The sequence below is a fragment of the Kryptolebias marmoratus genome, linkage group LG22 (genome assembly GCF_001649575.2).
Source record: "Kryptolebias marmoratus isolate JLee-2015 linkage group LG22, ASM164957v2, whole genome shotgun sequence".
Taxonomy (NCBI): Eukaryota; Metazoa; Chordata; class Actinopteri; order Cyprinodontiformes; family Rivulidae; genus Kryptolebias; species Kryptolebias marmoratus.
This window is the reverse complement of record NC_051451.1, coordinates 23,458,836-23,477,094: the sequence shown is the minus strand read 5'-3', so window position 1 is coordinate 23,477,094 and position 18,259 is coordinate 23,458,836.

The window sequence follows — 18,259 nt, the reverse complement described above, 5'->3', positions numbered from 1 at the left end:
AATTCCCATCATGTTCAAACTGAGAACAAATTCTTCCTAAAGCATCCACACTATTGTCAATAAAACCAAGGATTACGTTGTTAAAGTCAAATGAAAGAAACTGAACAATTTAAACTTTAATCATGACATAGACTCTGACATTTTTGTTGTTTATCAAAGTTCCCACTAATAGTGATTATTGGAAGGAGGGGGGTGAAACAGTTGATGCACTTCTTGCTGTTTCAGATGCCCATAGGGCTCTGACCTGTTTACTTCAGTGTATCTCTGTCTGTCAAGCCTAACTTAGTTATGTATTTCTCAGCCAGCATTCTGCACCCACTCTTCTTCTTAATGATCACCTCCCCTGAAGCTCTAACTCTACATTGACGGAGGTGGAATTGTGGGATTTTCCGAGAAAAAAAATCACCAATAAAAAAGTTAAAACCATGATTTTTATTGGCATAATAAACTAGAAAAATGTTTCCCAAACAAGACTGAATTCTTGTGGATTTCTTATTTTAATATCATCTTCTTCTGTACTAAACCTCAGAACTACACAGACACAGTTATAAATGCTTGTCACCATGTCATCACATTGAATTGTGTGTCTCTTACTCCTAGACAGTTACTGTCTCCTTTTGCTCATCTTTTATTAATAACATTATTCCTGATGGTATTTTGACATCTATACTTCCCGTGTGTTTTCCTGTCTGAGGTGAGAGGCCAAGCTCAGAGCACACAGTGGTGCCAGTGTTTGAATAAGCTGTTTCAGACTTAAATCTTTATCTACATTAAGGTGAGTGATTGTTGCTGTGAACTCTGCTGCTGCCTCAATACAGATACAGTACCTTTGGCTTAAATTTGTCCATTAAAAGACCATTACACTCTCAATTACAAAGAAGAAAATGTATGGCATAATGGCTAAATTATCCATTAGTGGATATAGCACTGTTTCTGTGTGGAGGCATTTTCTCCTGAAAAGAAACTGAACTTTAATCACACTTAGCAGCGCATTGTTAGGTGTATAATGTTTAAAGAGATAGTTTAGATTTTTTAAAGTGGAGGGCTGTGAAAAGGTTATGAACAAGTAACATCTTACGTGTAGTTGATGACTCTTTGAATAATCTCAGTTTGAAGAAGCAGAGTTTAATTCTGGCCAGACAGACAAGCGAGTCCAAGCAAGGCCAAGATCATAGTGGATTATGGCCATCTTAAAACAACTCAGCTCAAAGAATTTGTGCTGTTCATCTGAATGCTAGTTTACAAATCTTTACACCAATGTGTTTTTTTTTTATTTTTTAGAGAAAAATGATAATCATGCTTGAAGTGCACCAGGCTGGACTGGAAGTACTACAGCTAGCTGCTGCTCCCACTATTTGTGCTTAAAAAACAACAAAATTATGGGTAAATGATGGTATAATGAGAAATGAACAGCATTTTAAAGGTTCATAAAATTTGAGGTTGGAGTTGTTTTAAGACAACAGCAATCCACTATAATTTTGGCCTCTTTTGGACCAGACATTAGAGCCTCAGTCTGGTCAGAATAAAACTCTGTGTCTCTAAAGTGAAATATTTACTGTAAGTCCTAAAGTAAAGTCTTTATGTGATTTACTTTGTAGTTGAATGGAACAACGTACAGGATAAGAGACTGCAACAATGTGAAAATTCAACGCAATCTGCTGGCTTCCTTAGATGGATACTTTTTACTAATGGGCTTTTTATAATGTACGTGAATGTTTTTTGTTCAGTGCCCTGAGATGACTTCTGTTGTGACTTGGTTCTATATAAATAAACTGAATTGAATAGTATTGAACAATCAGTTCTGATATCCACTGGTACAATAAGATTTATGGGCAGCATTAATTGGACTGAGATAACTGAGGGACTGTTTTGCTTCTTGGCTTGACGGGAAGTTGCTTGGATATGAGTCAGTAATGAAGCTGGTGATGTTTGTCAGACTTGTTGTTTGTCATGACAAAATCAGTAAGAGAGTGAAAAAAAGCAACACAGCTTGATAATTTTCTTATTGATTCAATATCAAAAATGACAAGTAACAGTCCCGTGGAATTGACACAACTCCTACTGCCATTGTAAAATGTCAGAAGTTGTCTCTTGAAAATATAATGAATACAGGATTTATACGGTCAGATTTGTTTTTATTACAACTGTCTCACAAAGAACCAGCCTGCATCAGATCCAGAACTGTATCGGTGAAAAGGGCAGTTTGACCTTGCATCATAATGTGATCAGACATGTAGTTCCCATGATGATTCTCCAGCATATAGTAAAGACAAATCTCTACATCTTATTTTGATTTGCCAGTACTTATGGTTAGTGTTTTTAGAAACTAGATCTATGATTGAACCCTACTGGCTTTATGGTTTGTTTATTGACAGTTTTTTTTTTTTATTATTTATTAAAGAGGCAGACAGTGCATCAGTTCAGTAAGAATAAAATGAAGAATATGAGTAAAAATGAAAAATTGTTTTACTTTAGATATTCTTAGGCCATAAAATATGGCCCTAGTGGATCAAAGTTTGAAATACTGGTGCTGAAATAAGCATTTTACAGTCCAAAGGGAGAAAAGCACTTGTAAAATAACATACAGCAGTAATGGTGACTGATTTGTTCACAAGAGATGTTGAAACCTCAAACAGTCCCTTGATTGTTTCTCAGCCATGTACCAAAGTTTATGATACAGAGCCTGGAAACTAACATGAAGCTTTAGTTAAATAAACACCAGACTAATGTCAACCTGACTGTCTGTACAACTTGTTCTTTAAAAATAATTGTGGCTGACTGTTCTGTTTACATATTTGTGAATGTTGTCAATGTTGTCTCATTATTGTGACAGGATTCTGAGTCAAACATAAATACAAATTTGAACATGATTCCTCTTTACTCTATAGGCTCAAAATAAAAACACTCATTTAAATGTTTGCTCTCATTTAAATGCAGTAATTATGTAGTCGCAGCAGGGTTCAGGACACGGGAAATAAATAAATAAAATTTCAGATCATTTGTGAAGCTGCACATCATCATTGCAGCTTCAGTGCTCTAATTGGGATCAGTCTTCAGAAAGACCAACAGGAAGCTCCAAGCATGCAGAAGAGCACAGTTTGTGTTTAACTTTGAGTTGGGGAGCAGGCAGATCTCATCATCAAATTCTCTTTTAACCTCAAAAAGAGGTTATGAAGAATGACCACAGGGGTGCCCGTGGTGAGCTCTTGACCAGTGCCTTTGGAAAGTGGTTGTTATGGGATAGAGGCCAGCGGAAAGCAATCTACTCCAAAGGTTTGTACACACTCCGCTTTTGTGATGACCTGATTTAAATGCTGCCCTCCACTGTTTGTCAACCTGGTTGTTTGTGTGTTTTCCTTAACCCAATTTAGCCTCACAGTGTAAGACACAGGGAGGTTAATGACTAACCTCAGCTGCAGGCAAATAGGCAGCATTATTGCAGTCTTTACTTTAAATGTGCTTGTTCACGCCTTTATAAATCAAGACTGATGTTTCAACAGTGTATTACTGTATTTTTTTAAAAAAAGGAATTTGTTGTACTACCAGTACATTTGCAAATAGATCTTTAATGTAACCAATTACCTAGTAACAGCAGATAAATAAAATTGAATCAGCATAAACCATTAATATTTGAAAAAGGGTCCCAACACACTCATTCACCTGTTGACTGGAGTAAGGTGGGTTGCAGGTTAATCATCACACAAATTACAAAAGACTCATCTTCCAACATCCTGTCTTCAAACCATAAGGAGTATTTTCATTTCAAACAGCTAGTAAATACAGTATTAGCAGTGATAAGATTGATGCTGTGCTCTGTATTCATAGTTTGTACACAAAGTGATGGTGTTTGTTAGTTTCTTAACATATCACACTAAAAATGGTTTCATTGATTACTTTTAAAATATTTGTTAACAACTAAACAAAATAAAAAAGTATTATAATTCATTACAAACAGAAACAATGTGGCAGATACTTTAAAATGACATAAAACCTACTTATGTACTTTCATACACTATATACTGTGAAATAAAATTGAACTGTAAAATCACAGTAATGTGACAGTAAAAAAAATAAAATCTGCCTTTACTGTAAATATATTTCTGTTTATATTGATTTTTTTCAATGTTTTTTTTAAAAGCCCAACTCGGATTTAATGTCTCCTGTCTCCATTCTAAGAAACTATAAAAATGTTGTAGCACCACATTGTACCTTGCAGATGGTCCATGCTGTCCATAGATCTAAATGGCTCATTGCAAGGCAACAAATGCGCAATAATTCCTATTTCATTTTTATTCTATGTACTGAAAAGCATAGTTATGAAAAATATATTGCACTGGATCCTTCTAAATGATGCACACTGGACCTTTAAATGTCAATGGCACACAATCTGTTTGGCACTCCTCTGCAAATTATGTGGAGAGCAAAACAAAATCAATAAAGATAAATACACAACTTTTAAGATAGTGGGGTTTTTTTATATTCTTTGCAATAACTCATCAATCATGTGTAAACAAGTAACCTTGGTTGCCGATAAAAAGAATTCTGGTTAAAACTGCTCATATGATGGATCAGATTTTGCAGTGTAGTCAAAACATAAATATGTTTTTTTTTTTGTCCTTCCTCAGTATTCAGAAAGCCTCTGGAGAAGGTGATCGTCTCGTTGCTCTTTCTGAACTGTCATGAGGAAAGCACCACTGCTGCTGTTTCTGCTGCCTCCAGACTCCAAGCAGGGCAGACTGCCACCACATTGATAAAGTGAGCCATTTTGCACATAGCCAAGATTACTCTCAAGGACAGAGATTAAAGTAGCTTCTCTTTGACTCGAAAGCCCCAAGCATACAAATACACACAAAAACACACAAATACCTGTATATTTAAAAAGAATATAAGCAAAGGTGTGTATGTTTTGTTGACATCCTATATGTAAACCTCACACATCTATTACATCATCACACTAGAAAAACAAATCTTTAAAGAAGGCCTTGCAAGGTGATGAAAATGACTTGAAACAATCATAAATATGTTGGTTTTGGTTATTTCTGTTACTGCTTATTGGTTCAGTCATGATTTTCCTCATGTTTTTATTTTGTATATTTTTTTGATGTTTATCATTTGTTAATCGTTTACACGTGTTCACCTCCTAATTAGCTTCACCTGCACTCACTCAGCAATCACACTGCAGTTTTTTCACTGTTGGCCCCTGCTTCATCTTCACTCTGCATGTTGTATTGTTTTTTTGGTCTTTCATATTGTTTAGTTGTCCTGTCAGCTTTTTGTTTAAATGTTAAGTCCTGCATATCATTTACTGTTTTTCCCCGCATTTGAATATGCATTTTGGAGCATATATCCACATCCCATAACAACTGCATTGATGAGTAATGTCTAGTTACAATATATGTTGATGAGGGGAATCAGTTGGACCAGACCTTAAAGACAATTAAACCTTTTTGTTTCAAATTATTGTACTGTCTGATTTTGTCAATTTAGTATCTAAAATGTATATAGAAAAGGTCATTAACACCACAAGAAAAAATGAAATATATTTTATCAGTGAGATTTTCTCGAACTTCTGTCTTCAGGTTCCAGTTTTCACCATCAATGTCCCACCTCACCTTTGGTTTGAAGTCCCATATGTCAAAAGGAAACACTGGAGATCAAATCAGAAAATAGTTTTGCTTTCATATCTTTGCCTGTTTTGTTTTTTGTTGTTGTTTTTTGTTTTTTGTTGTTGTCACAGCAAATCGTACCAGAAATTATTCAGACTAATCGCTGTGTAAACAAAGAAGATTTGCTTCATTAAAGTTACCCTTCTGACAACAAGCGTTAACCTCATTTACAAGTTTGGATTGCTTAAAAAAATCGAGATATTTACTTATTTGAATAACTCGTGAAATTGTCATTGCAGTCTTATTTAGAATTCTTTTTTTTCTGATTTGACATAACATGCTTGTAGCTTTTGCCAGTTGTTCAAGTCTTGTTTTAAACAAGTCTTGAGAGCACCAGTTTGATGAGTTAAATTCCCTTCAGCACAGCATCAACGATTACTCACTCTTGTAAGACCTAACACAGCTCCTCTCAACTTGGCTGGTACTTATCGGAGCAGAAAGGCTTAATTAATTTATGGCTGGCTGATGTTCTACACAGAACAGTTGAGTATAAATTGTTGAATATGTAAACAGCTGGTGTGCAGACTTGGGAATACAGTGGAAGACCCACTCAAGTCATGAAAATGAAATCATAGAGCTGCATTGTGTTTAATTTTAGATAGTTTGGCATCAGAAAAAGAGGATATCCATAATGTAAGAACAAGAAAACAAAATTGCTGTCAATATGTGAAGCTAAAAAACAAACCTTTGTTCCTCGTCTTGTTGATTTAAATCAAAGTTGTCTTCTAACTACAGCACATGACTCAAGAATGTTCACACACATATTTATTTTATGTTTATGGTGGAAATCTGCAAAAATTTACCAAATACCTTTACATTCTAATTAGACCTTTTGGAATAAAACAAACCAAACAGTGTCACACAAATTCAACAGCAAAGTTAGAAAGAGGCGGGGGACATCCTGGACAGGTCGGACGTCCATCACAGGGCCACATAGAGACAAACGAGACCAACGAGACAAACAACTTCACACACTCACTCACACCTAGGGATAAATTTAGGAGTTATTACCACCTTATGTTCCACATGGGCGGTTCCACTTGCACTTCAAGCTCGGGTCCTCTACCAGAGGCCTGGGAGCTTGAGGGTTCCTAGTTCCTAGGACTCTTCTGGACAGAGATCTCTGAGGTTGTTCCTGGGATCTGTTGGAGACACTCTTCCAGTTTGGGGATCACTGCACCAGTATATCTGCAATATATATATGTTTTATAAAATTATAAAACAGAAAAATACACTAGGTTTACAAAATCTGACTTATCACTTCCCAGAATATTCATATTGTTTTATTTTCATCCAACATGTTTTCATCAGAGGCTCAGATCAAACCTAGTTTTGATTGCAAGGGTTTCCACCAAGCAAATTTACCTCAGCACATATCATTGCAAATAAAATCAGAGAAAGTGATCAGAAATGCTCTACAGCTGTGCACATCAATCTTCCCTGCTGCTGTTCACTGAACTGATCTCCCACATCGCCCCGTCAATGTTAAGTAGCAGCCCCACACCTCCCCAACATTTGCAGTCTAAATCTAAACTCTTTCATCTATTTGTTTTAGTTCTAATAAACCTTTAACAAAATAGGGATTGGCTACTCATGAGCCAATGAGTGTTGCTTCATGTTTCGCTGTCATATCATATTGGCTCAGTCCTTTTATTAGCAGATGAATTATTTACCTGCTTTAAAGCATTAACAGTAAACAGCAATGCAAAAAAGTGTGCCGGAACCAAACTGGGTATTACTGTTCATTGTTTACAACTAATATGTTTCATTTACTGTCTCAATGATATTTCATTGGATTTTTTACCAAAGTAACTAAAACAAAGTATTTAAAAGTAAAGCAGCTTGAAAAAGAAATCACAGCTTCTGTCCCCTCAAGACAAGTGTCTCTTGTGAAAAACTGTAGCTTTGTGGGGAACTGATAGAAAAACATTTTGAGGCCTTTTCAGAGTTTCTCTGGATATCTCATAATTTGTTTTTTGCTGAGGGGGGATATTGCTTATTAAAAAGCATGAATATTTATGTGGTATAGACAGTAAAAGTATCTATCAACAACATTCAGGTTCTTTTAGGCTACTAGAAATAAATGAATTCAGTAGTGAACCAGAGTAACTCCCTCTGTTCTTGACATACATGCAGTGTGTGTCCTTTTATCAGGGGAGTCAGGAATGAGGGGGAAATACAAAGATTGAACTGAAAAAATAATATTTAATGTTAGAAATACTTCAAACTTCTTTGCATTTATGGGTCAAGGAATTTTACTTCATGACTCATTGACAAGCACATCACATAAAAACACAAGAAACAATATAATGTTTAATGTTGATGACAATCAGAGTGTACTAGGACAATGTTTTCGGCAAAAGTTTAAAAAAAATGTATTTCATGATGAGGAAACTCCACAGCTCATTAAGGTGCTTCTGTATTGGAATTCTTCGCCACATTGAATGCAATCAAACTGTTATATTCTAGGAAAGTTGTTTTTTTAAATCTCGTTTTCAGTTGTCTTTTTTTTATATTTTTGCTGTGCTGATACATCAAAATTTACAAAATTTGTTGCTTTTATATCTGACCTCACCTTTCGAAATCTGATTGAGTGAATGTGCGGAGACTTTTTTTTTATACCTGATGTTTGGTTGCAGAGACAACGAAAAATAAATCTGGAATCAAGCAAAGGGGTAGAGTTCAAGCACATTGGAAAGGTTGGGAGATTTATTCTTTGCAGTGATATATATGCTGACAGAAACTGAAATGTTGAAGCCAAAATAGTAAAGTGCAAAGTGCAAAAAGTTTCCAGGAGGTCCCACACAATGATACAATGTTTGGATTCATCCCACAGTTCTTAAAGCAATAGTTCAGATAATTTAAACTGGGGTTCTGCAGGAAAATTATGAACAATTTTTATTACCTTATCTGTTGTGGATGGTAATTTGTAGAAACATAGTTTAATTCTGATCAAATTGACAAACTAATCTGTAGTTTAAGTAGGGCCAAGATCAAAATATTTTACTGTCTTCTTGAAATATCTCCAGTCTAAAAGATTTTATAGCAAAACATGCAAACATTTTATAAATATTCAGATTGCTGTCATTTTGGCAATACATGTTTTGGGGTTTTTTTACACAAAATTACTTGCAAGCATAAATATTGGCAGCAGCCTCTAGGTTAATACTTTCGCTGCAGCAAAAGCACTTCAGGCAGGAATGTCATAATATTTCTGGGGTTTGTGAAATAGTGTTTGTGTGAACCTCTATAAAATCTTTAGGACTGGAGTTGACTGGAGTTGTTTTAAGGCAGAAAAAAATCAACTTTGGTCTTGGCCCCAATCAAACTAACCCTTAGCTCATCAATCTGTAGTACGGATAGAACGGTTTATGAAGAAAATCTGAACTATTGGGTTCACTTGTTTTGGTGCGGGACATGCACATACTGTTTAGTCCAGCCATAAGCTGTTTATACTTTTTGGGAGCCAGTAAAGTACAGTAAAGGCTAAATATTTATTTTTCAGAGTGCCACAGAAAACTGAAAATCATAGCAAAACAAGGGAGTTGGTCCCTAAAACTGTCTTTACCTCCATTTTTAGAGCCTTTTTGGAATTCCCTTAAATAAAAAGGCAAAAACAACCTTTTTTTTGTTTGTTTTTGTAAGTTTGTCCAGACAAGGTTTTCACGTCATATGGCAGCGTTTTTCGACTATTTAAAGATACAGCATCAGAACAGGAGCCACACCACCGCCAGTGATTGCAACAGGTAACTTCAGACTGAAACAAACCTCATTAAGACAAGCATTTTATAAACACATTTTTTGCCAAATATATGAAAAGTATTTGAAATAAGCAATACCCCCCCTGCTTTAATCGAAAACTGGCATAGTGTTGTACCTAAAGCCAAACTGCTGCAGTCCTTCAGTTTTCACATTACTACAAACCTGAGCATAACTAATATTTTATATAATGTTAAGGGTAGATTCTCTATTACTGATGTATGGTATTTCTGGGGTGTTTACAAAGTTTAAAAAAGTAGAAATATATTTAAAAAACTGAACTTAAACCATGACCCACAACAACTGAAGAAAACAAAACTGTTCTACCTCCAATCTGTGGCCATTAGCTTGTTATCACTTGTTGAAAATTAGCTTATTTTTGAACCATTTGTCAGCAGCATCACCTCAACTGAAATATCATTTGAAAGATAGAGGGCCGAAGCAAAAAGAGATGGTGTTCTATAAATGAATTTTAGAAATTTATTGTGTTTAGTCACTCTGTTATTGTAACAACATCAGAAAAACAACAATAGCCATTTTTATCATTCTTTCAGAATTATGGGTAGTAAAATGAACCCTCCTCCTGGTATGAGGCAGTACATCAACAAAAAAACTTTAAATAGCAAGGTCATCTGGAGATGATTCTGGATGAAAGTACCCTGCTATGCAGTGTCACAAAGATGGATGTGGTTCATTTACTATTCGGTCAGGTCCATTTAGAATGGTATATCATGGAGAATACCATTCCATTAGCAATACAGACATTAAAATTAGAGTAAGTTCAGGTGACCTGTACTGCTTGGTGAACTGTTGAAAACATTAGAGTGATACTTGTAATCTGTGTCAAATTAATAATTATGAAGGAATGGTTATAACATCTGCAGTTTATGCATCAAAGATGTGACAGTCTTTTGTTCCAGCTGCTCTGAATGCAAACAAATTGTGCAGCATTAATGAGGATAAATAACGAATCTTCCAAATAAAGTGAAACAAATACCCATACCCATGCCACATGGAAAAAAAAGTAACTACTTCATATTTAACTAAAACAATTAGATTTCTCGTTTATCTTTGTTCTGTTCTTTATAAAACTTTGGACACAAAAATAGTCAGCAGTGATTACACACAAACAGAAGTTCACTGTAGTAGCAAAACTGTGAAAATTACAAAATGCTATTTTAAGAAGCGATATGTTGCTTTTTATCAGCGGTGGAGATTAGGAACATTCACAAGTTCTGCATTTTAGTGTCACTTTGAACCTGTGCTTTTACACAAGTTTTAAAAAAACAACTTCAAAACAGACTTTAGAACATAAAAACAGTCTATTTTATTTAAAAAGGTAACCATGAGTTTTCTTTTACAGTAGTAATTAGAATCTTTCTTATTTAAAACATGTTCTGTTTCTTTTGCAAGGAGACTTCACACATTTATAAAGAGAGATGACATTGAAAGCCATCTAAACTCTTATTAGTTTCAATAAGGAGTCACATTTGTAAGAGTTTTCTACCTTAAGTCACAGCAAGAAGCTTTTCAATTTCAAGTTAAATGATAAAATTTTATAAGTATTCATCTAATTCTTCTATCACATTTCAGTATGTTGTTCCAGATTTCATTAAATTACCAAAATAACATTAACATGAAAAAGTGTATAGGAAAAAAAACATGTATTTGATAAATTTTTAATTCTAAGTTGAGTAAAACAGGATGGCGACTTTAAAGACTCAAATTAATGAATCCAGAGGCACTGTAACAAAGGCAAACAAGTGAACTGGAAGAACGCAAGCAGAATATAAACGTTCTGACAACATATTGAGGAAAGCCAGAGAGTACATTGGAAGGGTGCTTTCTACATAGCAACAGGTGTGCTGATTACTAATAGAGTACACGTAGTATTACAGAAATGAGAAAAAACAACAATGGAGGACATCAAGTCATATGACCAGAAAAATAGACCATAATTCAAATGAATGACCAAAACTGTCAAAATTCAGAGCAAAACACAAGAACTTCAAGCAGAGAACTAAAAAAAAAACAAAAAAGATACAAAACATGGCTCTGCAATTGTTACTGGGTTACTGATACTGAAAAGGATAAGTATTTGTGTTCTAACAGGCATTAGAATGACCTTATCGAGTGTTATGTATGTTTAACAATAAGGAAACTTTGTGTACTTATGAAACCCAAACCAAATTTAAGCATTATAGTTTTGTACCAATATACTAGTGTTTACCATGTGACACCTCTTATTTTAAAACAAAAAAAAAGCAATGACTTTCTGAGGCTCAAAATGTTTTAAGTATGTCTTCACAACACTTCTAAATTTAAGTAGGGATTAAAGTGTTACTTTTAGCAATTAAGGAGTATTTAGGAGTACTTCTGCCACTACTAAAATAATAGTCATATAACAAGTGAATCAAAAATGAAAGGTATTTTGTGTCAGTCACTTCACCTGTTATTTTAGTTTAACATGTGATATTGTCCTCAGGCACACTGCAGAAGCATGATGCTGTTTTCGCACCAACATGTCAACTGAGAAAATCAAAAGTGTGAAATTAGGTTATAGGCATTTGGCTGCTGGATGCTAACTATTACACAAAAAACATAACATACATGCATACTACTGAAGCTACAAACCAGGATGCATAAAGCAAATATTCTCTTTGAGCTCATTTTTACCACAAGAAAAAAACTGATGTTTTTTTTTACCTCATTTCTACAAAAATTGCTATGTAGTTTGTTTGCACATCTTGAATGAAATGTTTGCAATTTTTACCCAGCAATGAGCTCATCTTCAAAGATGTCACCTTTTGTTTTATCTCCTGAAAATGCAAAGTTTTCATCTTCCAGCACAAAGGACCTTGAAACTGCCTCTGTTAGCTCCCATATAGCTCCATGTAACCTCTCAATCAAAAGAAACTGCATTTGCATTCAGGTCTCGATGTAAGAATAATCAAATATCCCAAAGGATAGATGAGGTCAGAACAAACCCAGGAAACAGCATAGAAAATAAAAGGTATGGAAATGTGACCAAGTTCTGAGGAAGATACATAATGTCCTCATGGAATTCAACGCAGGCTTGGCTTGCCTCAAATCCACGTGGACAAAAGAAATCTCTTCCTCTCTCTGCATGTGCTCAAAGGAGAAATATCTTATTACAAACAAGCTTAGATTCATCCTTTCAATAGCATTGTTTACATAGCAGAGGTCTGCTTTAGCAGAGATTCAGCTTCTTTTTGCTTTATAGTAGAATAGCAGCAAGATGCTTGAACCACTGCTGTTTATTTGTCAAGTCCCTATTCAGGATATTGACATCAAATCCTTAGGTGGCATATGATGCAGTGATTTCATAAACTTTTTCTCTGTTCAATGAATATGTCCCTAAGCTGAGGTCATCACACTTTCCATTGTATACTGATAAATTTACCAAATTGTGATTACCGTGTGAGTAGCAATAAAAAAGGAAGAATCTTGCTGGCTCAAGAAGAAAAGTGAAAAAGGTCAGTGACGTAAAAAGACCATAAAATATAGCGTTTTACCCAAGGTGCCATTTACCTAACAATAGTGATGGTTCAGGAATTTATACTTCAAAGCTGAGTGAGTTTGTGCTGCCTGATGTTTGTACTGTGACACCTAGTGGCAGCTAGGGATGGACAGAAAGGTGTCTAAACACACAATAAATTGAAAATTATAATATTTTGCCAAACGCTGAAAACAAGTGATAAAAAAAAGTATTTTCAGTGTGATAAAGCAGTGTATGTATCTGCTCTAGGTGCTTAAATAGAGGGAAACTGGACCTTCTCTTTTGATTCTTGAAGACATTTTACTTCTTATCTCAGCAGTTTTAAGTGACTAATGGGAATTTTCAGGCCTTTAAAACGAATAGATACAAGAGAAATATTTCATGACAGACACTGTGATTTGAAATATTTAGACTAGCTTAGCTCAGTAAGGTTTATGGTGGTTTATCTTGAATGCATTATAGCAACATTTCCCACATGTGATTATCCTACTATTCAATATGTCTGCTGTGGAAATAACTTTATCACGGTTGAAAATAACTGAAGACACATGTCTGTCACCTGTCCGTCCTGTTGGTTGTCTGAATCAATGTCACTTGTGAGTTGCTTACCTTAAATATTTGGCTCACATGTTTGAAAGGTTTAAAAAGGCCATGAAACTCCAGTACGCATGTGGTTTACCTTGAAAAAAGAGGATGATTTATTTAAGATTATGTGAAAATTTACATAGATTATTGCTGTCTTCGAATAACAGTTAAATTAGCCACCCTGGAAACTAATTAAGCAGAAGTTGCAATCTATACATCTTGAACAGATTAAGTCCATATAATAAAGACTAACTCACTCATTAGGCAATTACGGCTCCCAGAGGCCATAGCATGTTTTATGACAGTTCCACTGCCCAGCGGTTGTTTGTTCCCTCTTTGTGCGCACATACGGTTTTCACTTAAACACAACAGTTCACCCGAGATGTGAAGTGAGGGGTAAAAAATAGACGGAATCCTCCAGGGATCATTTTTATTAGAGCCCCATCATTACTCACAATTCTTTAAAGGGCTTAACGGATGCCTGTTCCCAAAGGACATTCTTGTGGAGATATTTTGTTTTAATCACAAAAGCCTGCAGTTAAAATTTATGAGGGGAGAAAAATGAATAATTAACACTTAAATGCAATGACAAGCTTGTGTTATGGCCTCATATTCTGCTCTTCTCCTGGCATTTCCCCAAATTTATGAAGGCATTTCTGCTCCTTGCCGCTGCTAGACACTGATGTCACACTAGAGCCACTCTGAGTCAAATTTAAACTGCTCACAGTATTTCACTCCTTCTGCTTTGCCTGCTTTTAGTCAGGAAATCTACTGTCCTGACTCTGGAAGTGGAATTTGGTGTAAATGTTGTTGGAGGTTGAACGAAAGCAGTGATAAACTCTCTTGTCTGCACATTAAATGCTCCAGTCGGAAGCAAACTACCTTAGCTTAGCTCCAAACCAAACTCTGAGGCACACAGGATGCATACCTGAACCAGATGCTTGACTGATGAACAAGACTTGTGAAAGGAAACATCGGCTTTTATAACCAAGCCAACAAGTCTATGCAACAATACACTGGCAGATCCTTTCAGTTACAGCCTGTCTCAATGAAACAGGAATCAAAGGCGTCTCATGTCTTTCCCCTATCGTTAACATACGCAGACATGGAAAGAATTCAGTCACAGAAAGCATGCTCAGCTTTGTTGAGCTTGCCAGTCACTTGTACTTGTAGTTGTAAACACAGTTTTAGACACACAGACAAGAATTTGTGTGCCAGGATGGCAAACCTTTAACCAGCTCGATGATGATTAGAGATCAGAGAAGAGATTGGTGTTCTGTTGAATGTTGTTGATGCAACACTTCAATCACCTTCAAATCTGCAGTTCAGGGTAACTCATTAAAGAACTGCCTCAGAAACAGTGTGCTTCAGGAGAACAATGACTTACAGTCCCTCATGTCAGTCAGGATCAGCATGTAGAGACAAGACAGACAAGGAAAAAGTAACATCAACAGTTTTATGCACAGTTTTTGACTCCAAACCTTTTAACGTAACAAATAAGATTTTCCCAGTTGTTCATTTTAGTGAAATAGTGGAAATAAAAGCAGTCATGTTGTTCTTACCTCTCAAATTGACACTGGAGAGATAACAGTTTACACTTATGGCTGGAACTACAATTATGTTACTAGGAATTTAAACATCATAAATAGATAAATTTGAAAATAAACACATCAGCTGCAGCATTAAATTCACTCACCTAATGTTTTCTAAACCATCTAATTGGTTGTCAATGTTGCTTTGAACAATCAAGGCACTGAACATGAAACGTGTAGAGGTGTTTGTTTGCCTTTTAGCAAAGGATACTTTGAGTCTTGTGCATCATAAAAGGGGATATCTGAGGATTATGACTGCTGCATAGTTTTAGGATGGGGCATACTGTCCCTTTGAAAGGAAGTTGCTATTTATGTTGAGTTGCTACATCCATCACCACTGCCTTCTTCTTTGTTAACCACTACAAAGACTGGTTGGTCAACCACTCCTAATTTAACTTTCAAAATCTGACAAGTCATTCTCAGCCACCTTTAGTAGTATATACACAGTTTTCCAGCCATTTGAGTATGGCCTTCCATGAACATTTTACCTACCTGCAGCCTTTTTTTATGTGCTGGATTGTCTCAGAGGCGTCTTTGAAAACCCTGTCCCTGAGGTCTCATCTGGAATGATAGATCCTGGCCTTCATTGCTCTTGTGCCACGATCAATGCTTCCATCCTGTCTTTCAATCGAGCGTTCTCCAGCCACTGGTCTCCTGATATCAGCAATAGTTTCAATCTGTTGATAGCAGATAGCATGCTGGGGTTTAGCCTGCCATCGTGATTTTTCTTCTTGCTCAACGGGTTTCTGCTACCCAGGTCATTTCCTCAGCAATTCAGCACACTTTTTTTTTATTTATGAAAATGTAAATAAATTTGCCAAAGGTTGGAAATAACAGTTGCTGGTATTTACTTTCTGATACATTATTTTACTTTCTAGAAATATGAAATGGCTGCATATTTATTTTATGTAGAAAGAGGGCTGCCCTGTAACACAATAAAGATGAAAATAACTTTATGCATTTCTGCCATAATTGCGAATATAGTTGATGTTTTAAGTAAGTCACACTTGTGATTCATATAATGCAATTTAGTTTGCAAAATAGTTCCTCATACAGAATTTTCATGCTATCAACCTCCGATCACCACTTCATGCCTTTAGTGACTGAACAACAAAAGAAAAGATAAATTAGTTCTGAGTGGAGAAAGTCATTTTCATATTTTTGCACTTACTCATCAGGGATCATTTTTATTATCAGAACAAAATATTATTGAGTGTAATATCACCTTTTCTCTATCCACAAAAAAGGATGCCACTGTTCCTCTTTTGGAGCTTTGTGGTGCTTTAAAGTATTTTTCATCAAATAAAGAAAATGTACATAATTAATAAATATGGTAATTTTATCTAAAGCGATAAAACACCAGATATTACTTGATATTTTCAAATACAAAACCAGAGCAGATTTGAGTTCAAAAAGAGGTTTAATTAAAGTGACAATAAAAGAGATGATGACTTTGGTGGATGAAGAGAGAGATCTAAGGGTGAGCAGAGACTGAACAGGCTGGCTGAGGTGGAAGCATGGCTGGGTTGGTGAACGAGAGCAGGTGGAAGAGGTGAAAAGTTGAGCAGCATACTGGACGTTTTGACACAGCGGACTACTGGAGATAACTGTGCCTGGAGCTCATGAAAATAGGCTCTTTAGAAAGTAAAAAAAAAGAAACACAAGATATCTATTGTCAGGAGTGTCTGTGGAGTGAAACAACTGATGCAACAAGGAGAACATCCAAACAACAAATGGCACCAAAACAACTCAGTTATGTTCAGTCTGTTTGTTTATTTTCAATTTCATCAACAATGTAGTGTGTTTTGTAAACCTCTTAATTTTCAACATATCTAATCCATCTTTTTGTGTAACTCTATATGTTTATAATGTGGTAAAAATGGTGTGGAGAAACTGTACCTTACAGTCATTAATGTTAGCCATTATAATTTGATGCTTGTAGCCAGCAGTTATGACTCGGAAGGAACATGCTAATCCCTATGTTTGCCGCTTTTAAATTGGTTCCTGAATTTTGTCTTACCTGTTGAGAATACTCAGTGGGCATAATGATAGTCTCCAGTTTGTGACGTGGTTAGTTTCTTCTGCCTGAGAGATATGGTTTAAAAATTTATAGGAGAAAAAAATCACACCAAACCAATATTTGACATTCTAGTCGTCAAGACAGTAACCATGTCAGGGATACAATGTAATACAGCTCACTGTGTGCTACAACAATGGGGCTACTGTGACGTTATAAACAATTGCTTGCTAACAGGTGTTTTGTTCTGTATTTAATTTTTTTATGTGTAATGTTAAATCATAAATAGTACATTGTATATCTAGCATTATAATATATTCAAGCTTGCTCTGCTGTTCCAGCACAATAAAATACACACAGATTTGTGTTCTGGTGTTTTATTTCAGTGTTGTAGAGAAAGATTTCCCTAACAATGTGTCCTCATCCACAATGAGAATCTTGGCTTTAGCTTGTACTTATTTTGACAGTGTTTATGTGACAGATAACTGTGAATATGCAGCGAATATTTATGAAGCACTGTTGAATTCAAGTGGTGTCTGAAATGCTTCCTACCCTTGTTCCCTGGTGGATACTCTATATAACAAGTACCATATAGTGTGTAAGTGTACAAGTGGACGATCTGAACACAGCCCCAGAAAGAGACAAACACTGACTACAAGGTGAAGGAAAGCAAAGGTAAAATGAGAATCAACCCAGAGCTGTGGCCGGATAATGGGAACAGCAACTTAGGTTTTTGAAAAAAGATAAAGATTAGGAATAACTAAATAATCATTAACTGTACAACTATTGAAACAACAAGGAAAATAGCTTTTTAGCTTAATAAAAATACACTCTGGCATCATTTAAAAATGTTAGAAAAGATCACAAACATCAATTAAATGTCTTGAAATAAATTTACTTTAGGTGGCACAATATCTCATTGGTGATAAACACCAGATTAAGGGTGCTGATTCTGTTATGGTGCAGAAATATCTACTAAGGTATCATTTTTGTTTCATATAATCAAAATCCCATTCTCAATACCGGTCAGTGAGAGCACAGCAAACCCCCAACTACCTAATATTTAAGGAAATCTTGAATATTATCTTCAGGTGAGACGGCATGAGAGCATTTACAGATC